The following is a 6,278-nucleotide window of genomic DNA, read 5'->3' as shown; positions in this document are numbered from 1 at the left end:
TGGTCAAAAGATTCTGTTGCGATTCCAAAAAAATTAGAAAATAATTTAAACTGAAGGTGGGCTAAAAACTAAGTGGTGGGCAGGAAAGGGGCATACGATGAAATCTGGGTTGATAATGCGTAAGCAGTGATTTTAAATTATCAGTGTATAAAAATATATAGCTGATAAATTTATTTTTTTCACTTAAAAACGACTTCATGTTTGCCAATAACATCTTCACTTAGGTGTCATGCAGTATTCGAAATGGTAGGACATTTGTCCTAGATTAATGGGGAATCTAGTTTAAGAGATAGATTTAAAATGTTTTAAAGTTATTTTCCCGTTTTATTTTATTTATGGCATTTTAGAGCGGGATGTAACTAGTTATAAAAGTTTTGGAATCTGATCGGCGACAAACAAAAGGCTCATATTTCACAACGAATTGTATTGTTTAGAGTCGTATTTATTGTTTTTTTTCGCACACAGTACCAATGCCCACCCCTACCGACTAAGCAACCAAGGGGCCCAGCCATGTACTGTACGACACGATTCGAGAGGAGATATGAAAATATAGGTAGGGGCCGGGAAACAAATTTACTTCCAATTTTCAGCTAATAATGTAAATATCAATTACAAGTAGGAAACCGCCGCTTTTGACAGAGTGTGCCATCTTCGCAAATCGGTGAGAAATTTTGATCGGCAACGCCACATGGCAAGCTAAAGTATCGGTCAACAACTCTAAATTGTCTCGTTCGTGTATTCTTATTGTCTATAAATTTCTTGGTGCGCAAAAATGGCGAAACACGAACCGAATAAGCGTCATTTGCGGGAGATTTTACATTTCCCGTTCAATTCGAAAAAAACGGCAGCTGAAGCGCGTAAGTAAGTCGTGTATCAGTTAAAGATCGTGTCGAGAATGGTTTGCGAAGTTTAAAAATGGCGATTTGGACGTGGAAGACAAGGATCGACCGGGTCCCGTGAAAAAGTTTGAAGACGCGGATTTGGCTGCTCTGCTGGATGAAGATTCTTCCCAGACACAACAAGAACGATCACCGGAGCACTCTACCGGACCCAGTTGATGCGCATGAGCCGAGCGCTGAAGGAAAAACGGCCACAGTACAAGGAAAGGCATGACAAAGTGATACTCCAACACGACAACGCCTGGCCTCATGTTGCCAAGGTCGTGAAAACTTACTGGGAAACGCAGAAATGGGACGTTCTGCCCCACCCGCCCTACTCTCCAGACATCGCCCCTTTGGATTTCCACTTGTTCCGATTAATGACGGATAGCCTCGCTGAACAGAGGTACGAAGAGGTCGAAAATTGGATAGATGAATGAATCGCGTCCAAAGATGAACATTTTTTTCGGCGCAGAATTCACATGCTGCAGGAAAGATGGGAAAAAGTTGTAGCCAGCGATGGAAAATATTTTGAATAACTGGATTGTAGCTAGTTATATAAAATAAAGGCTGAAATTTTGCAAACACAAGAAAGGAAGGCAAACTTCGGGCGGAGCCGAAGTTGATATACCCTTGTAGAATATTCTGTAAATAAAATTCTCCAAATACTCACAAAAAATCACAACTTCCTAACTTTAAAAACACCAAAGTTATGGCATTTCCAATCGTTCAGTTATATGGTGGCTATAGGATATAGTCGGCCGATCCTTATGAATTGGTAGGTCGGATTGATTGGCCAAAAATAAAACCCATAGAAAATCCCAACTTCCTAACTTTACAAACACCAAAGTTATGGCATTTCCGATCAATCAGTTATACGGCGGCTATAGTATATAGTCGGCCGATCCCGGCCGTTGCGACTGCGTGCAAAGGATCGAAAGGTGTGTGCAAAGTTTCAATTCGATATCTTTAAAACTGAGAGACTAGTTGGCGTAGAAACAGACAGACGGACAGACAGACGGACATGGCTATATCAACTCAGGAGGTGATCCTGATCAAGAATATATATACTTTATAGGGTCGGAGATGTCTCCTTCACTGCGTTGCACACTTTTGACCAAAATTATAATACCCTCTGCAAGGGTATAACAACAAAGGTATATTTTTTTTTTATTTTTTTCCGATTGTTCCTTTGGGAGCTATATGATATAGTCGCCCGATCCGGCTCGTTCCGACTTATATACTACCTGTTATAGAAATACATATTTTGGGAAAGTTTCAAGCAGATAGCTTTAAACAGACGGACATGGCTATATCGACTCTCCTGGTGATGCTGATCAAGAATATATATACTTTATAGGGTCTGAAATGTCTCCTTCACTGCGTTGCAAACTTTTGACTAAAATTATAATACCCTTTGCAAGGGTATCAGCATCACCAGGCGAACCCACTATCCATGTCCGCCTTTTCGCCCGACTATCCATGCGTCCGTCTTTATGGTTTTAAAGACGGAACGGGCTGTATCATAATCCTCCTATAGGATCAATCAAGGAAATAAAATTATAGCTTCGTTGTTTCTTAACATACTCAACGTATATTGCTTGTTTCTAATATAATTTTTGTAACAGTTGCAAGGTTATATATTGGTAGATTTTAAAACCCTACCTAATTGAGTGTCTGTTTACTGTTGATTTGGGCTTATGTAGATAAAATAAAAGTTGTCAATGATATTGATGCATTGGTTGATCGCAAAAGATCGGTATTTTTACTTTGGTTCTTGCAAGCACGGTAAATGATTTGATTGAGTGGAGTGTCATTGACGTACATAATGGTGTGTATAGCCTTTGTTTTTAAGAACTCTGTTTTGCTTTCTATTGTTTGGATGTTTGATTCTAGGTAGAGGTTATATGTGGGAGTCGAGTGAAAAGCTCCCTTTAATATTTGTAGGGCTGAGTTGAGATGCGTTTTAATGAACAATTATTTCAGGGACGTCATCGCAAGCAGTAAAATATGCATCAGATATGTTTTCCAGAACAGATAAAGCTTGCAAATATAACTGCTGGAGCCATATTTAGTTAGAAATTGGTTAACAGAGTAATAGTATTCAATAGTCGGGACACCCTAGCGTTTCTTAGGAATATTTAAAAAAAAACGTATGTATATTTGTTTCGTTAAATCTCAATTCCACGGTCATTTCACATTCAATGGAGTCAGTGTGCTGGTCCATTTCTCTCTAAGGAGAATAGTGACGGGGAAGGGGTTTGTGATATGGCCGAGGTGTACAGTAGTCTGCCCCCTCTGTGTGAGTAATGTTTTCCATCCCGATCCTGATATGGACGTGGCAGAAATTATTCCAAAGGCTCCGGCACTAATTCTGAACGTCGAGAGATTCCCGACCTGCTTTCTTATTATTTCAATGGGAAGGGTAGACTCCAGTGCATCCAGGGATCATTCGCAGACTGCCTGACATGCAGACTTTAGCCATGCATTGAGTCCTTCTTGGCTTACCTAAGCATTTTTCTTTGACAAGGCGGACAACCAGATCGAGACCCCATACAGGAGTATCGGGGGGATCACCGCATTATACATGCGCATTAATATTAGTAGTCCCAGTTTTCCGCAACCGATCGTCTCTTCTGAGGTTCTAGTCGAGCTCCAAATCAAGGATAAGTTTAAGTTATTTAGCCTTGTCTCTAAGCGGCTTTCCACATAGGGAAGGTAATGCCATATTTCCTGGAGAAAATAACTAACCGGGAGCAGGCTATTGACTGCTATGTTCCACAGAAGCGGTCGGAGTATTCCACCTTTCAGTGTGTATCTTTTTCGCATAGGTCATAAGGTTTAAAACCGTGAATGGCACGGCTTACGTTCCTATCGCTCAAAAGCTAGTCTAGAGCAGAGATTTCTACCACGATAGGTGATACTGAATTGTACGCTTAATGGAAAATGTACGCTTAATAAGACATCAAAGGACTTCCACTAGAGGTAGAAGATGACGGTTCCGGGCGATTAATGCACCCTCCGTTGGTGGCATAGTTGTCAAGATTCTTGTCGCTGCGCTAAGACGACATGATTAAGCTAAGGCGTTGTTGCAGGCCCTTGTAAAGGTAGAGTTGAGAGATTTATGATTGCCTCGGTATAACTTTCCTGAGTTGGCAAGCCTCTATTTTGATTTTGCATTGATACAGGTGGTGGCCCTCCTGATCTAAGGAGCTCGGTAACTACACAAAGCTGGGGCTTAATTAGGATGGCTTGGTGCGGGAAGCACTAAGGTTACTGCTCCAGACTCAGAACCACTTGACGTCCTGAAGTCGCAGACGATAGGCCAACTCGGATGCCAATACTGTCGTGATTCATGGCCCAACTTAGCGCCAACCTTCTGTGCACCATAGCCCTTAATAGGATACTCCGGCGAGGCCTGTGAGAAACATTGCTTAATATTTCAAGAAATAAATGCATTGATGTTTGCAGAGCTTCGAACACGTTTTCGAAAGCTAACAAAATAAAGCAGCAAAGCAATGAAACTTATTCTAACAGTGTCCACGTATTAGTATTAAACATTAATCATGTGGCTGTCATCATGTTTGTTAGCATATTCAAAACAAGTTTACAATAAACAAAAATTTTTTCATGATCTATTTTACAATCTAGTTGTGTTGAGGCACCGATGTTAATAATGCACGAAAGCAGTTTTAGGTTGAGAAATTTATTTAGCGGTCATTATTTAAATCAAATTTTAAATTATAATAGAGAGCTTTATTTTCTCAAGTGGCGTCTTTTACGTATCGTTACCTCATCATACTCTGTTGGTGCTGCCATATTCGCATAAGTGGCCAATTCGATTTTGCGGCAGCTTGACAATTTAAATTACGGCGGTTAAAATCTCAATTTAAAAAGTGATAATAATAGCACAATTCACGAATTATGTTAAGGTTAATTGTTTGCCAAAGAAGGTCAACGGGCTTGCCCAGTTCAGAAATGAAAAAAAAAGATTTTCACTGAACCTATGTTTTTAAACTTTCCTAAAAACAAATTAACTTGTCAATATGTTTTGTCTTCGCGATGTGAGGAAACTTTTCATCCAGATCGATGAAATTACGCTCCAACACCGTGTGCCACCAACACACCCTGTTGCTTACTGACAGAAAAAACAAATATAAAATAATAGTAAATAATACAAATTTGGAGTTCGTTTACTTACCCTATTCTTTATTTTGATTTGCCTTATGCTTAGTGATCGGCTTTTTTGTTGTGCGGGTACTCTTAATAAAAAACAAGAGAGGACGCTATAGTCGAGTGCCTCGACTATTAGATACCCGTTACTCAGCTAAACAACTTTAGATTTTGCATTAACATAATGTGAATTAGAGTCACCACAGGAAAAAAGGACAAAAAGTTCAAATTATCAATTTGAATTCGGCGATCTCAGCTTTACAGCACGAGCATCAGCACCAGCGCTGCTTTAGCGCAGGCAGCTTTTGTCCTGCACCAGCATACACACATACGCCATTGTTTGACTCAGACCTCCAATTTGGCTAACTTGATTTGATTTGCATAGTTCTTGGGATATAGTTCGGTATTGACAAATTAAAACCATCGCAATTTCCTTTAATAGAAATCCTCATCGAGAATTAACGTTGACTCTGTTGAGCACTTTGGCCAGCTGTTCCAAAGTCATCCGTTAGATGGCGCCATGAAAGGCGGAAATGTAGGCGCTAGCCAGGCTTAAGCGTTTAATGGGTTTTTGGGCGTTAGAGTGGGCGTGGCAAACTTTTATTAGGCCAATCGATAGGTATTGACGAAAGAAATACATATCAATTAAAGTTTTCTTAATATCATCAAAACTGTGGCCACAGCTTGTGGCTTGTGGGCGTCAGAGGGGGCGTGGCACCATTTTGAAACAAACTTGCGCTGCGTAGGAACTCCTAAAATCTACATGCAAAATGAAAATCTTCTAGCTTTTATAGTTTCCGAGATCTCAGCGTTCATACGGACAGACAGACGGACATGGCTAGATCGACTCGGCTAGTGATCCTGAACAAGAATATATATACTTTATAGGGTCGGAAACGCTTCCTTCTACCTGTTACATACTTTTGCACGAATACAATATACAATATATATATATATTCCTATATTACTAAAAACAAGAAAGGAAAGCTAACTTCGGGCGGAGCCGAAGTTGATATACCCTTGCAGAATATTCTGTAAATTATATTCTCCAAAATTATTCATATGATGCATTCTTAATACTTCGGGCGGAGCCGAAGTTGATATACCCTTGCAGAATATTCTGTAAATTATATTCTCCAAAATTATTCATATGATGCATTCTTAATACTCATAAAAAGTCCCAACTTCCTAACTTTAAAAACACCAAAGTTATAGCATTTCCAATCG

The sequence above is a fragment of the Drosophila rhopaloa genome, unplaced genomic scaffold (assembly GCF_018152115.1).
Source record: "Drosophila rhopaloa isolate 14029-0021.01 unplaced genomic scaffold, ASM1815211v1 contig_2, whole genome shotgun sequence".
Taxonomy (NCBI): Eukaryota; Metazoa; Arthropoda; class Insecta; order Diptera; family Drosophilidae; genus Drosophila; species Drosophila rhopaloa.
The sequence above is the reverse complement of the archived record's forward strand: the minus strand, read 5'-3'. Positions refer to the sequence as shown.